This window comes from Mustela nivalis (assembly GCF_964662115.1).
Source record: "Mustela nivalis genome assembly, chromosome: 8".
In the NCBI taxonomy this organism is placed as follows: domain Eukaryota; kingdom Metazoa; phylum Chordata; class Mammalia; order Carnivora; family Mustelidae; genus Mustela; species Mustela nivalis.
This window is the reverse complement of record NC_139027.1, coordinates 112,359,003-112,376,567: the sequence shown is the minus strand read 5'-3', so window position 1 is coordinate 112,376,567 and position 17,565 is coordinate 112,359,003.

The window sequence follows — 17,565 nt, the reverse complement described above, 5'->3', positions numbered from 1 at the left end:
AGTGCTTGCACCAATTTACATTCCCTTCAACAATGCACACTGGTTCCTTTTTCTCCATATCCTCACCAACATTTGTGATTTCTTATCTTTTTGTTACTAGCCATTCTGATTGGAGTGAGGTGATGTCTCACTGTAGTTTTGATTTGCATTTCCCTGGTGATTAGTAATATTGAGCATCTTCTCATGTGTATGTTGGCCAATTGTGTGTCTTCTTTAGAGAAATGTCTATTTATATTCTCTGCCCATTTTAAAAAATAAAATTGGATTGTTTGTTTTTTGGGGGAATTGAGTTGTATCAGTTCTTTATATATTTTGGATATGAATCCCTTATTGGATACATTCTTTGAAAATATCTTCTCCTATTCAGTAGCTTGTCTTTTTGTTTTATTGATGATTTCCTTTGCTGTGTAAATGCTTTATCATCTTGTATGGTCTCAGTAGTTTATTTTTGCTTTTGTTTCCCTTATCTGAGGAGAAACATCCATGAATACATTCCTAAGGCCAATGTCTAAGAGATTACTGCCTGTTTTTTCTTTTATGGTTATGGGTCTCACATTTAGGTCTTTAGTCCATTTTGAGTTCATTTATATGTATGGTGTAAGAAAGGGTCCAGTTTAATTTTTGTGTGTGTAGCTGTACAGTTTTCTCAGTACCATGTTTTGAAAAGACTGTCTTTTCCCCATTACATATTTATGTTTTCATTGTCATAGATTAATTGACCAAATAGGCATGGGTTTATCTCTGGACTCTCTATCCTGTTCCACTGATCTCTATGTTTGTTTTGTGTTAGTACTATACTGTTTTTATCACCATAACTTTTGTTGTATGTCTTGAAACCTGGGATTGTGATACCTCCATGTTTGTTCTTCTTCCCAATTGCTTTGACTATTTGGGATCTTTTGTGGTTTCATACAAATTTTAGTATTATTTGTTCTAGTTCTGTGAAAAATGCTATTGGTATTTTGATAGGGACCACATTGAATCTGTAAATTGTTTTGGGTAATGTGATCTTTTTAATGACATTCTTTCAGTCCATGAGCATGGAATGTCTTTCCATTTCTTTGTGTCCTCTTCAATTTCTTTCATCAGTGTTATGATAATACAGATTTTTCACCTCTTAGGTTAAATTTTTTCCTAGATTCTTGGTTATATTTGGTGCAATTGTAACTGGGATTGTTTTCTTAACCTCTCTTTCTGCTTCTTTGTTAATACTATATAGAAATGCAATAAATTTATGTATACTAGTTTTATATCCTGTAATTTTACTGAATTAACTGATCAGTTCTGATACTTTTTTGGTGGGGTCTTTAGGGTTTTCTATATATAGTATCATGTCATCTGCAAATAGTGACCGTTTTATTTCTTTCTTACCTACTTGGATGCCTTTTGCTTCTTTGTCTTTTCTGATTGTTGCAGTTAGAACTTGCAGTATTATGTTGAATAAAAGTGGTGAGAGTGGACATCTTGTCTTGTTCTTGATGTTAGAGTAAAAACAACTTTTTTCTTAATTACGAAATAATTATCATTTAAAAATAGTTTTCTGTCAATTTATTTCAAATGCATTAAGCATCCATGTGTTGGATCCATTTTCTGTTTCCTACTTTCATCATCTTTTTAGAATTGCATTCATCTTTGTTTTTCTTCCTCTTTATTCTTTGTATTACATATATGTTTATAATTTGTTACAGATTTCCTCTGTGATTATCTCAAATTTTTGCCCTCACTTGGCTTCCTTTTCTCCTAATCTTTCCCTTTTGATTAATTCAGTTGTATTATCAATTTATCTCTATATATTTCATGTTTTCTTTCATTTTTTTGAAGGAGAAATTTATTACAAGAAATTTTTGATTTCCAAGGGTAATTGACTTCCCGAGTTGAGTATCCAGCTTTTCCTCCCTTCTCCCCTCTCTTCCTCCCTTTACTTTCTTCCTCCTCCTATTTCTGTAGCCTATGTGCATGATTGCCATGCCATTTTGTTTAATCTCATTCATTTGCTTTACAAATCTTCTTTGCTGGCCCATATATTTTTCCTAATTTTCTCCCTCATGCTCAGTGCTCTGGCATCTGACCCATATGGATAGTATCAGTGGACTCTCTACTCTTTAGATTCCTATTGAATTTGACCATTGGTGAGTCCTGCAGAAGACTCCAGGGAAGAAGAAAAGATATTTATTCCTGTATAGTTCTCACAGGTTGTTTGGCTGCATTTCTTGTCTGAAGACTACACCTCCTATCAGGCAGCCCTCTCCAGTTCTGATAGCTATGCATCCTTCCTTTTGTCCCTTCAGGTTTTGCAGTACTAACAATTCCAATGTTACTAGTTTGGAGGTACTGCCCTATTTCTTAGGGTGTTTTTACATCCTACCCACATCTCTGTATGTGGTCCCTTTATTAAATTCTCTATTACTCAATTTGAGTGTACCATCTGTTTCCTTCTGGATGTAGCAATTAGAATGAAGAATGCTCCCAGAAAACAGATCCTATATTTGAAGAGTGCACTGATCTGCAGGCAAAAGGAAATAAGACTGTGGAAATCCACTGGGTTCATTGGCATCACAATTGCTCAAATGATTGCTGGTCGTCAAATGGAATATACACAGGTGAAGGCAAAGTATTATAAGTTCAAGTGACTATAACACTTGGTCACAATGGCAACAGTAGTGATGATAAAGTTGTGGTTCAGGTAGATTCTTCTTGTGGTCTTAGCACACTCAGTAGAAAAAGAAATAGAAATCTTTGAATACCCAATTGAGCATGTGAGTGGACAATCAAAAAGCCTTGATACCAATTATGAAGGAGTCCCTCATTTCCTGAGGTTACAGGGCAAATTTGTCTGAGAACCTAGCTTGGGGTCTCATTTTAAGGGTTACTGAGGAGTAGTATTCAACCTAGTATATACCTTACACTAAAGTAAATTCTCCAGAGAAGAAAGACTGCACTCTGAGACATGAGGACAAGAACCAGTTGGGAAAATACACATACCCTGAGAACTTTGATTCCCTCAATTTTCAGTTGACCCCTCTTCCTGGCTGAGGAAGCCCTTTCATCTCTACTGAGGAATCCATCCATCCTCTGCTTAACATCCTTACATTGACTACAGGACTTGCACATCGGGGCAGTTGTCTCACAAGCTCATGTCACTTCTTTTCAGGACACAACTATACCATTCCTCATTGCCTTCAGTCCTATAAAGAGATTTAGATGTTAACATAGCTCAGACAGAAAGAACATAAGACCTGATCTGGAAGGAAAGAAGTCTATACGCCAAAGGTATTTTAAGATTTCACCATCCTTTAAAGGAAGGATGGAGTAATTGGGTGATGCGCATTAAAGAGAGCACACGATGTGATGAGCACTGGGTGTTATAAATTATTGAACCCTGCATCTGAAAGTAATGATATATTTATATCTTGGCTAATTGAATTTAAATTTAAAGAAAAAAAAAGGGAAAAAAATTTCACCAATCTGTATTGCCCAAGGTGTGGAGTATCATATATAACAATGAAATCTAAGGGTCTTAGACAAAGAAAGAGAAATACAACCTTGGAGTAAGAAAAATTATTGACATGAGAATACTCACCAGAATTTAGGATTTAATGCCTTGGGTTGAACATTGAGAAATGACATTCACAGTCAGATTAGCTAACTAAGGGTTGACTGTGACAACAAAAGAAGTCATTGTTCAAAGGTGGTCCTAACATTTCCAGAACCATGATCGCAAAAGGTCATTAATTTAACACGCATTCTGTGAATTAAGCTTCTGTAGTCCAGAAGGACCCTGGTCATCTTCATAACTCAAAGAATATCACACTTGTCCATTATATTGATGACATCATGCTAATTCAACCTAGTGAGCTGGAAGTAATAAGTATCTTGGATGCCTTAGTAAGCAAGACATGTGCATGGCCAAAAGTAGAAAGTAAACCCTCAAAATCTCAGGACCTTGTGATCTTTCAAACATCTTTTGGAAAGTGAGAGATAAGTTATTACACTTACACTGTAAACTACCAATGAAGAGGCATAATGCTTAATGGAGCTTTTATATAGAGAGGCAGTATGTACTATATTTAGGCATGAGGCTCATTGGAACCATATTGTAGATTATCCTTAAGGCTGTCCTTTTGAGTAAGATCTGGAATTAAAAGATTTCTATAGCAGCTCAGATTCTGGTTGTTATCTAAGTTGTCATGCTGCTTGGGCCTTATGACCCACCAGACCCAATAGTGCTGGCACATTTGTGGCCAGAAGAGATTTTTATGAAATCGCTGGCAAGTCTCAACAGGAGAATCATACAGTAGATTGCTAGGGTTTTAGAGTAAGGCCATTTTATCTTCAGGCAACAGATATTCTCTATTTGAAAAGCAACTTCTGGCTTGCTACTGGGCCCTAATAGACTGAATACTTGATTATAGAACATCAAGTGATTATGCAGTCTGAATTACCTGTCATGCACTGAGCATTATCTGATCCACTGAACCATAAAATTGGATGTGCACAGCAGCATTCCATTATAAAAGAGGAATCATATTTGTGAGACCATGACTGAGCAGGCTTGGAAGGCACAAACAAAATGGCATGAAGATAGTTACATTTTACCTCTCCTTTTGCTGTGCTGCCTCTCCCTCATTCCACAAATATGAACTCAAGATAAGCTCATTATTACCAGGTGGCAGATGAGGAAAAAGCTCAAGCTTTGTTTCTGGATAGTTTTGCATGACATGCTGGCACCAACCAGAAGTAGAGAGTTATTGCTTTCAATTCTACTCAGGAATGGCCCTCAAAAATGGTAGTGGCTGTCATATAGTGCATACTTCTTATAGCCAGGGTGCAAAGATCTAAGAATCAAGTGATTGAGATGGAAATGACTTCTCTATTGAAGATAAGATCCACATTAAAAAAAAAAAAAAAATGCTTGCCTCCTGGCACCTTCTACTTTGGACTTGGGAGCTTTGGAGGTCCCAGTTCCCATGATGGGAAATCTTCCTGGCATCAGGGATGGTTCTGATGAATGGACATTATTCTCTTTGTATGGGCATTCTAGACTCCTCATGTCAATGAGCCAACAAGCAGAAAAGGGAACTAGTATTCTGGGTAGAGTGGTTGAATTTATTACAAGGTAGGATTAAGGTTGATATTATACAACATAGGCAAGGACTATGTTTGGAGCCCAGAGGTTTTTCTGGTAGCAAATACTCCTAATCAATGGAAAATTGTGTACTTTCTTTGAAAATACTCCTAATCAATGGAAAATTGTGTAATCCAAGATTCAGATCCCACAGATAAAGGACTGAGTCAACACTCTACTGAAATTCCCACCCAGCCAAGGTACTAGTGTAAAACAAGCAAAACAAAAAATGATTTGAAGGACAATTAATTAATATTTTAAGTCATATGCATGGCCAGCAAACCAACTAGTTATAAGGACTGTAACAATCTCTTTCCTCCCAGATTGCTGGCTAATACTATATCATATTTGACATAGGCATTGCTCTTTGGACTTTTAATTTTCACAAACATTATAGCGGGACCTCTTTGACTACATGCATACCTTTTCTGGGCACTGGTTTTTATCTCCCTTCAGTCCTGAGTTTACAGTCTGGATATTGATGGTTGTCTCTGAATGGGGGATGCTAACTGGAATTAAGAGTAGCTGTAGTTTACAGATTGAGTGAAAACTTCTTCAGCACATGTTTAATAATTTTCTTGAAATGGAGCTCACTTCACCCACTTTGTAGTTCATTTAGCATGTTGCCTTGGTTGTGGTGTTTGTCAACCATTAATATTATTCTCAAATTCAAGAATTCTTGAATTCTTGAAGAATTCTCAAATTCAGAAGATTTGCTTCTGACAGTGAAAATTATACACAGGTTCTTTTTATGTTATTTAAATATCCTTTTCCCAGAAGTCAAACTCATTGTCAGACTATCTCAGAGAGGAAGAGAAATGGTGAATTTTTTGTGGAATATAACATTTATAATTACTGTGTTATTTGTAGATTTTAAGAGTCAGATTTGTATGACGGATTCCCTTAATGGAGTTCACATTTCCTTTGTCTTTGGTATTTCTTATTCTTAATTCCTGGTGGTTCTTAGTTAAAATTCTGGTTTTTTGCATCATCTTGGACATAGAAACACAAAACACATTGTCCAGATAAGAAACAAAAAATTAAATAAAGATGTAGTTGAAAAATTAAATAGGGAAATAAATGGAATAAAATTTCTAAAAATGTGTCTTTCTCAAAACAAGAGCCCATGTCACCTGGCTCTTTTTCCAATTATTAAAAGTATTCCTTAGCATACAAAAATATTTCCAATTGATTTGTTATAGGATAGCCATGATATTGAAATTATTGTTCACTGTGTAGTTCATCACTGGGCAACATTATGTACATTATCTCATTATTTCACAACTTAACCATTAAGTATCAGATAATATTTTATGCATACCTTATAGATAAGAAAAGTAAGGTTTAAAGGGGTTGAGAAACTTGTTAAGAGTATGAGTCAGTATGTCAACTTAGATATACTTGATTTCAAAGACAAATTCTTTCTCATTATACAACATTGTATTCCCTCTTACCACAGTGGTTCATTCCCTCACTCTTGAAATTCTCTCCTTTTTCTGATTTGTATGCCACCAAACCCTTCTGGCTTTTTTTTTTTTTTTTCATCTTCTCTGTTTCTTTTTTCTTTGCTTTTTCACAATTTCATCTCCTTTTCCTGTCCCTATAATGTTCATGTTCTCTAGGATTCCGTCTTTAATCTTTCTTTATTCTTATTGTATAAGCCCTCTGCACCACCTCATCTCAATTATTGTATTTTATTTATAGTGTTAGGATACAGTTGTTAGATATTAGCCAAGCATTATTATCCATATTTTCTTTTTGTGTAATTCTCCTTTTCCTCCTTACTTTAATACTTTACCAGAAGCATTCCATACGTAAGAGGGCTTCCGCTAAGTGATGATGCAATGGGAGGAAAAAATCAAATTCCTCCTTTGAATTTCGGAATGATCACCTTTTTTTTTTCTTTTTTTCAGAATGATTTCCTAAAAAAATGGGAAATAATCTTAAAAATATAGGCTATTGGTTAGCAAAGGACAGATATTTTGTAACTCCAAAAACAAGTCCTTAAGGAAAATTAGCACAGAGTTTATGCCCTAAACAATATTGTATGGGACAACTGATAAAAAGCTTGTGCTGCCCCTGCCTAGCAAATAAAAGTTCATTTGGTTAGAGTGAGAAGGAATTTCAGAAAGAGGAGAACTTAAACATGGGTGAGTTCTTAAGATGGAGTTAGAAAATCTGCTTGACTGACTGCTGGATCATGGAGTAATGAACAGAATATCTGGACAGAAGTGGGGGCCTTCCAAAGGCAGAAGAGGCTTGTTCCCAAGTCAAGCATAGGCTTGTAATCCTGAGATTACATCAATAGGAAGTACCGTACAAATGTCTTCTCTGCCAGAATGATCCATAAAGTAGAAATGGAAGCAAGACAGGTATAGCTAGTATGCAATGAAGTTGTTTTCAGTCTCACACTCTGGTCTCCTGATCTCTCAGAGGTGTGGGAAAAGATGTAAATGTTCCCCATGCCAGAAGATGCATGATAGCAGACCCAAGGAATCCATACCTCGTGGAAAAAGAGAAGGTAGAGAAATTTGCATGATTTCTTGAAGCTGAGGCCATCTTGGCAAAAAGCATCATGAATAGGTAATGACAAAGGTGGGTATGATAAACTATTATAGAAAATGGAAATAGAGGAGAGAGGACTTCAATTGACCAGATAAATGCTCTACATTGACACAACACAAGCCATCCAGTAAATAAGATCTTGCATCAGTGAGGAAGGCAGAAGGGACTAACACTAAATTAACAAGGTTTCCTTCCAAAGAGGCACCTATATATTTGCAGGTTGGTTAGGTGGCACTGTTGATCTTGGCTGCATTGGTTCATATGACTGGGTGTTGGCTGACTATTCACTGATCTAGTGTGGACTTGGCTGGAGTGTAATGAATGATGCAGTTCTGCTCCATATCTCTCATCCTCTAGTAGGCTAGCTCAGGCGTGTTCTCATGACAGTGGTAGAAGGGCAAGTGAAGAAGCAGAAATGCACATGCTGTTTTGCAATTCTCTGCAAACATCATACCTGCTAACATCCTATTGGACAAAACAAATCACAAGGCTACATTCAGAATCAAGGCGTGGGGGAAATAAACTTCAAGGAGAAGAGCTAGGAAGTAAAGTGATTCATGGGCAAGTCAGGGTGTGGAGGGGAAGAGACTACAAGGAGTAGTGAGAAATTGGAACCATTAAGTACTCATTCTACCATAGGAGAGAAAGGAAAGGATGGGTGGGTGAGACTAAAAGACCTGCCAGAGTGGTACTACATAAGGATTTAATTAAGGAATAAAGAGTAATAAAGAACAGTGAAACATTTCAGATGCAGAGATCAAAAATGTTTACTTTCCATCTCCCATTAGAAATCTAGATCTAGAAGAAATACTCAGAATCATTTCGTTCTCTCCTAATTAAATATCTATTAGGAGAAAATTCATATCCTCTGCCTCCCTCAGAGTTTTCATTGTCATTTTTTTCCTACATTAAACTGTCACTATTTGTTTCTTTTAAGCACATTCTTTTTCTCTTCTAAGCTGGAGAAAAGTGGGTTTATAATCCTCCATTGACTCAAAAAACCACTTCTTCTTCTTGATTGGCTACACCAATTTATTTTGCTAGTCAGTTTCCCAGAAATATCTATTTGGAAAACTTTGATCATTGTATAATGCCTAATACATAAAACGAATCCCCTAAATCCTTTCTAGATGCAAGAAGAAAAATTAGCCTTAATATACCAATAAGAATCTGATCACTGTGGCGAGAAGTTAAAAGATTACTTCCAGTCTTTCTTGGCATACTCTTCTTTACATAACCTAGAGTAAAATTAACATATTAGTGGTTTCATTGCTGTTTATAGAACCTTGGGTCCAATCTGGCTTCTGGATCCTTTCCTGTTGTCTTTATGCCCAGGCAGGAACTCCTCATCTTGACTGATAAAATTTCTCCTGAAAAAGAGTGACATATTGACTTAACCTTTCATGTTCAGAGTCTAGTTTACTATAGGTAGCTGTGAACTTCATGCTGAACTACTTGTTCTATGGCCCAAATTCTGAAGAAAAATAAAGACTGGTATTATTTTTGATGGAGGTATCTCTTTCTTGGGAGCAACTACTTCCAACCAATTTTAAAAGCACCACTTTCTTCATTTTCTGGAGCATAGTACCTTTGCTATAGTTCCCTCTTCCTTCAGATAGAGTCTCTCAAATCCTGTTGAGAAATGAGTGTCCTAAAATAGGCGTTTATCTAGGGAAGGTGTATACTTTTTGAATTGTCTTTGTCTGATTTTGGTATTAGAGTAATGTGGCTTTATAAAATGGGTTAAGGAGTGTGTCCTCATTTTCTATTTCTAGAAGAGGCTATCTAGAATTTGTATTATTTTAAAATTTTTTATAGAATTCACCAGTAACACCATTGGGCCTAGAGACTTCCTTATTAGTGCATAAAATATGGATTAAATAAAGAGCTTTTGTAGTTGTAAGACTATTTATGTTATCTATTTCATCTTAACTGAGTTGTGAACAATTGTGGTTTTTGAGGAGTTGGCTCATTTCATATAAGTTTTCTTATTTATGTGTATAGAATTGTTCATAATATTCCCGTTATCTTTTTTTTTTTTTTTTTACCATATCCATTATTTTTGTACAAGGTGAGATGAGAGATGTGGTTTGGTCCAGAATAATAGAAATATTCCCGTTATCTTTTTAAGTTTCTGGGTATCTATAATGATAACTTTCATTTTAATACTAATTCATTTGTGATTTATATTGTTTCTCTTACCATTCTTCCCAGAAATGCATCTATTTTATCTGTGTTTTCAAAAGGCTAACTTTGGATTTCTTTTATTTTTTTTGCTTTTTTTCTCATTGGTTTGTTTTATAATTTCAATAATTTTAGTACTCTTTAATTATTATTTCATTCCTTCTATTTTTGAGTTTATTTTGTGCTTATATGGTTAAACAGTGAGAAGACTAGAAAGAAAAAAAATGACAAATTAATCTTTCAACTTGATGGTACTTTAAATTATGACCTTCTTGGTAAATCTACCTGATATTACTTATCTTTCAGAGTCCTCAAATATCTGACCTATGTATTCTTCCAAGGGTTTTGGTTGTATTCAAGAAAGAGAACCCAGGGTGTACTTTTATTGGCTATCTGTTCATGATGTGATTTTATTTTTAAGATTTATTTATTTTTAGGGTGACAGAGAGCATGAGCAAGGGGATGGGCAGAGGGAGAGAATCCTCAAGCAGACTCCCAGCTGAGCATGGAGTTCAACACTGGGCTCAATCCCAGGACCCTGAGATCATCACTTGAGATGAAGTCAAGAGTTGGACACTTAACTAACTTAGCCATTTAGCCAGACCCATGATATGATTTTATAAAAATGAAACAAACTGAATTCATAGAGTACCAGAATTCACATGGTAAGTACATTCTAGGGAATATAGTATTTATTAAAATTATTAAATCAAATAATTTAATATTCAATAATCATTTAAATAATTAATAAATATAATATAGAATAAATAATATTTAATTTAATAATTATTAAATTATAATGTAATTATAATTATTATATAATAATTATATAGATTATAATTTATGATTAAATTAAATTATTATTAAATCTAATCCTTATTAAATTGAATAATTAAATAATTAAAATTATTGTTAATTGTTTTACAAAGTTTAGTTCTATACTCACATAATTACAAATTGGGTTTTTTTGGTCTATTTAAATATTATACAGGACAATGAATAAATGAGAAAATATAACAGTTCTCCATTATACAAGATTATCCTGAAAAATCATTCTGAAAACTGAAAATGCCCTAGCAGTTTTATAACATACCCTCTTTAGGGGCGCCTGGGTGGCTCAGTGGGTTAAGCCGCTGCCTTCGGCTCAGGTCATGATCTCAGAGTCCTGGGATCGAGTCCCGCATCGGGCTCTCTGCTCAGCAGAGAGCCTGCTTTCCTCTCTCTCTCTGCCTGCCTCTCCATCTACTTGTGATTTCTCTCTGTCAAATAAATAAATAAAATCTTAAAAAAAAAAAAAAAAACATGCCCTCTTTAAGGCAGTACCGGGCCCACTGTATCTCTACATCAGTGCTGTTCAGTAAACTTTCTACAATGGTGCAGTGATATCTGTACTATTCAATATGAGAGTCACTAGCCACATGTTTCTATTGATTACTTAAAACCTGGTTAGTCTATTTGAGGAACTAAAATTTTAATTTAATTCAATTCTAATTAACTTGAATTTAAATTAGAATAACTATATGTTGCTAGTGACTACTGTAATTCATAGCACAAGTCTTAGAGGTACAAAATAACATCCCTGAAGGTCTCAGAAAGCACTCCCTGAAGGGAGTGACTATGGTGGAAAAGCACTTTGGATCAGGAATCTCTAAATCAGATCCCAGCATAGTCAGTTTTGTTTTTGTTTTTTCACAAGATTTATATATTTATGTGAGAGAGAGAGAGAGAGTGAGTGCATGGGATAGGGGTGGGAAAGGGAGACTCTCAAGCAGACACCATGCTAAACATGGAGCCCAATGTGGGACTCGATCTCATGACCTGAGACCATGACCTAAGCTGAAACCAAGAGTTGGATGATTAACCCAGTGTGCCACCCAGGTGCCCCCCAACACAGTAAATTATAAGCTAATGAAGGTAAACATTAGCAGTGGTAGCACCAAACTATTTTACAAAGATGAACCGTGACAGAAGTCCGGCTCAATTCTATATTTTTTAATGTATTAACTGACCATAAACAGGGAGTTGGACTTTGTATTTTTAAAATAGTATCTTATTTAGCTGGGCACATCACTCATGCCTATTAATGTAATGTAAAGTTTTGCATATGTCATCTAAACAGTTAGCTCTTATAGTTTTGTGCAAAAACTTAATAATCTCATCATTTAATGCTTTTATTTAAGAGGTTTAGAAGCTTGTTACATGTAGAAGAGATAGGAATATATCCCTTTATTATAGTATTAGAACTTCTTTTCACGTGAGTCCTGTTCTATTGGCCAATCCCAAATTTTCTACTTTTCTTCTTGTCTTCAAAGGTATCAAGGAATTCTTGGCCAAATACCTTATTGAAATAAAAGTTCTTTTTGGGTATCTGTCCATCTATCTAACTCCCTACACACACACACACACACACACACACACAGGCACGCACACACATATCTATATATTCCCCCTATATATATAAACTGGCTAATATTATACTTAGAAAAAGAAAAGAGATTAATTTGGTAGGATTTATTACAAAGAGGTAATATTATCCTAGTTTTTAAATGAGGAACCTGAGACACAATGAGAACAATAAGTTTATCCAAAGTCAAATATCTAAGACGTAGTGTACCGAAAAGTAGAAATCAGGAAATTTGACTCCAAAACCTGTGTCATTTCCATAAGACTGCTATAATAAGCCCCCTTTAAGATGGCTTCCAGTGATCCCTTTCTCCCGGTATTCACAAACTGGTTGAATCCCCTTCCCTCGAGGAACTTACTTCTGAACAATAGAATACAATGACATAACAGTTGCAGTTGATAAACAAGATGCTTAGTCTATTGACATTTAAAGAAACTGATGTTCCCAAAACTTATATATGATTTCTGAATTTACTCTTGAAATTTACTTAACTTTTGTAGCTGAATTGGGATCAAATCTAGATATTATATTTTCAGAATTTACTTTTACCTTTACTAACTTTACCTTGTTGCATATTATGAGCTCATCATTACTTTCCTGTGTTAAAATTTCAGAAGTGCTTATTTATTATGTATATTCTGATCTTTGGTATATACATATTCACATTAGTCACATCTAGGTTCCTCTTTAGCACTTCTTGCTATGAATTACTGAACACCTTCTTTTGATGTTGTGACTGTCTTCTTTTCTAGAATGAAGTTTTATAGTTTCATCTATATGGAACAAGTTGCTAGACACATGTCCATGTCCATAATGACATATAATTCTTTATGTATCTGCTTCATAGTAGGACAATCTAGCAACATCTATGTTTGAGGGCTTTCTCGATCACTCAAGAAATCTCATGAGGACAGAGTGGACCTTGAAGGATATTTTCCCCCAAGACACTTTGGGTAAAGAAGCTTTACAGGAAAGGGTTCTGAAGGTCAGTTTTTATAAGAAGTATAATTTACACAAATGCTAAGCCAAGAAATTAGAGCTTAATCACTGGTCAAGTGAGTCATTAAGAAAAGAAACCCATGTGAGTACTATTGGATTGTCAATTGGAGAGTCTAGGGAAGCTTCTCTGAATTGGGGTTCAAGTCAGTAGTAAGGACATGGCAAAGGCAAAGTGAGGGTGGGAGCTCCAGGACTGGAATTTAAGACAGTGTATTCCTGAAAACTGGAAGCAGGCAGTGAACTTATCTGAACCAGGCCAGATACAATCAATCCAGCATGTTTAGAAACTATTCTAGGTGCACATTTTGGAATATCTACTTGTGTTTTTCAGCACCCCCTCTTTAACTTATTACTCCTCAAGGCTATAGAACATTGAGATTTGGCTTTCAATTGATGTGGTTTAGAGGAAAAACAGCTAGCCTTAATTATATTAAAAATCTAGGCAGAATCTAGTTTTAACTGGTCTCCTCTTCTTCAACTTTTGTAGGCCAGATGTTTTTTTGTTGTTGTTGTTTTGTTTTGGTAACCCTCATGAAACTGTGCATCATACACAGATCTTATAATCTATAGCAAAATTTCTTTTGTTCTTTTAATTTGGCAGAGATAATAATCTATGAGCAACCTCAATACATAAGAATGAGAAACTACTTCTGTTTTGATGTTTTTTTCCTAAATGTTCTAAATGAATGGGACTGTGGCAGAGAACACATCCTACAAAGGCCAACTTGGTAGTAGGCCATCTAGATGCTATCAATTTTACATTCCCAGCTGGTGTCCCTGTGTAGTTTTAATAGGACGTCCTGCGCGTGGCCCTTACAAACTCCCCACTGCTTGCTGAGATGGATTAAAAGATGCAAACTCACTGAAATACGCCAAGGAATATAATGGTCTCTACAGAAGATCTGGCTGTGTCAACCAACAAAAAGTTCCAGCTGTGGCAGCCGTGTGGAACAAAGGGAACTCTTGGCTTAATGTGGAGTACATGCTTCTGACGTTCCAGTTCAGGCAAGAAATAAATAAAGCTATTACAAAGTCCTTGAGCAGATGTGTCTAACATAGTCTAAAATGTGTTTGCACAGAAACTTCACTATTAACGTGGCTCATTCTTATAGCAATGGACATCTGTTCCTGAAGCTAACGGGGGGTGCAGTCCATAATCCCAGTAAAGACCTGATCTGGCTGCCCTCTCAACTGCCTTTTCCATGGCCTCTGTTGTTCACATTAATCTGCATAGTCTCAGTCATGTGTGGGTCAATGATTTATTTAACACAAAATCTAAATGCTTCTGTGTCATGGAATCAAACTCTGTCCAATAGTCAAAGACTTGAAATTTTTCATTTATTTTCCAGGAGCAATTGTGCACATTCCCCGTAGATAACTTGACACTGTTATGCCCTGTCACAGTTTACATCTGTCTTTGACTTACATTGTTCCTAAGGTTAGCTATTGATCATTGTTCTCACATGAATCCTTCATTACTCTAATTGGAACCATTTATAAACACATTCCTTGGACAGATGACAAAAGGATCCATGATGGACAACTTCTTATTCAAAACAGCTGCCCAATATGTAAATCAAAAGCTGTTAAAGATTGAATTGAGCTGAGAACAATTATACAAGGTTCTAGTCTGTTGTGAATTAAAATGACTGCATTAGAGCTTAAGGGATTTGTAAAGGGAGTCTTTCTTTTCAAGAATGCCAGTTCAAATTCAGCTTCAGGTCATTGACAAGTAATATTATGTGAAAATAATGTAAAACAAATCTATGCTCTCAACTTTATTGTTAGTATACAGATAATATCTTCCAAAAGCACTATTTACTGTAGACAATCCTTTGGTTATCCTATCTAAAAACCTAAGGACTGGAAGGTCTTAACTAACTTTGAACTGATTTTGAATTTCAAAATTTAGAATTTAAGAACTGTTCATCATTTTAGGCACATTATAAGATTTTCTTTATGTTACTCTAGTTCTGCTTATATACACGTGTGTACACCTCTAGGGTTTCTTCTCATTTTTGTCTGGAAATAAGATAAAAGTCAAAACCAAGTGATCATTTAGAGGACTATGGAAACCATGATAACTAATACTTATTGGCTCTTTGCTAAATGACAGTTACTATTCTAAGTACTTTAATAAGTTTTAGCTCATTTATTCTTCACATAACCCCAAGAGATAAGAACTATTATAATATTATATCTATATCTATAACAATTATAATCCTCATCTCATAGATGAGAAAATTAAGCCAGTGAGATTAAATAATTTCACCCAAAAAGTGTAAATGTCACATGGCCCATATTCAAACTCCAAATGTCCAGTTCAAAAGTCCATACTCATTTGCTCTATTTTCTCCAAGGAAGGTACACTGAATGCCAATACTTAGTCAAGTAAACTAAGGTTGGTTAGTAATCTACAATTTGTAAGATAGATACGTAGGTAAAATGATAGATATAAAGACAGATGAGGGATACTAGTATTTATCACATGCCTCTGTTATCTCTAAAACATACATTTTCTCATTTAATGTTCCATTTTTAAAGGTAAATTTTATTAGTCCCAATTAAGATAACTCTTAATAGCCACATTTGTTTTAAAATGAAGACACTGACATATAACAACCAAGAACTGAATTTCTAATTCTCTCACCTTTTCAAAACTGCACTCCAGTACTGCAGCAGGTTCACTAGACTTTGGGGGCCAATGCATGTCTTTGTCTGACTCTTATTTCAAATTTAATTTAGATTAGGGTGCATATAGAATTAGCATCCTGTGTACTATGAAAAGTCAATAAATGTTTAAGTTTGAATTCAGAATGTTTTTGTCGTTACATATTTTTACATATCTGGAACAACAGAGGAAGAACAAAGAAAGTTTGGTCCAGAGTTGAATTCTTTTTTTTTTTTTTTGAAGATTTTATTTATTTATTTGACAGACAGAGATCACAAGTAGGCAGAGAGGCAGGCAGAGAGAGGAGGAAGCAGGCTCCCCACTGAGCCCCTTGTGGGGCTCCATTCTAGGCCCCTGAGATCATGACCTGAGCCGAAGGCAGAGGCTTAACCCATTGAACCACCCAGGCACCCCAGAGTTGAAAGTTAATAGTAAAGTTGAAGTTAGTGTCAGAATTATATCTGTTTTTGTCAGGGTCCAAGCTTGTAACAACCTTCTTATCTTCAGCTTCTCTCCCAAAAAAGGGCAGTTGGGCAAGGGGAAGAATACCAGCTTTGAATGAAATCGAGTGAGGGAAAATTTTGCGATGATTTTTTTTTAAGTGAATGCATTTCATTTTCTATACTTGATTATGCAATGCTACCGTTTCTGTAATTACTCATATAGCCTAATGAAGCATATAAAAAGGCTATGTGATAAAATATAGTTTTATTGTTTTAATGTTTTATTAAAATATTTGTGATAAATATTTGTGATATGTATGTGATAAATGTTTTACAAAAATATTTGTGACAAAAATTCTAGCTGGCAGAATACTTCGATTCAAGGAAAAGTAGAAATAGCCAACTAAATAAGAGAGATACTCTATCACTATTCTTGTTCCTTTTCTTTTTCATTAAACTTATTTCTTTTTTATTCTCAGTTAACTTGCCGCTCATCCTAATTCAGTAGTAAAACAGGCATGTCCTTTTGACATCAAGAGTTAGTTCTCTCAGCCCTCTTTATAAATGACAATACTTCCATTTCTCTTTCTCCACCCCCCCTTAAGATTTATTTATTTATTTTTGAGAGAAAGTGAGAGTGGGGACAGGTTGTGGGCAGGAGCAGAGAGAGAGTCTTCTCAGTCCCAAGCAGACCCTATGCTGAGTAGATCCCATGACCCTGAGATCCTGACCAGAACCAAAACCAAAAGTTGGATGCTCAGCCAGTTCAATCATTCAGGTGCACCTATCTCTAAAGATAAACTTAAGATTTAACTGGGCTCATTCATCCATGTAAGATTTTGGCCATACCTACTGCATGCCCACCACTGGGTTTGCTAACAAGAGAGGCCAAGATATCGGCCTTCAAGAAATACATGGAGGAGGAGGACAGGGACACTATGTGAACACAGCAACATAAAAAAGCCATTTCTACCATAGTTACAAAAGCTTAGAGGGGAGAAAGACCACTTATCAGGGAATTTCAAGACGGGCTTCAGGGATGAGGTGGTGCTTAAGCATTAAAGAAAATTAAGCATTTACCGACCATACAAGGGAGGGGTGGGTATTCTTGACAGAGGACTAGCAAATGCCAATATCTTTTCAGGATGAATAATTCTCTGCAAAATAATAATTC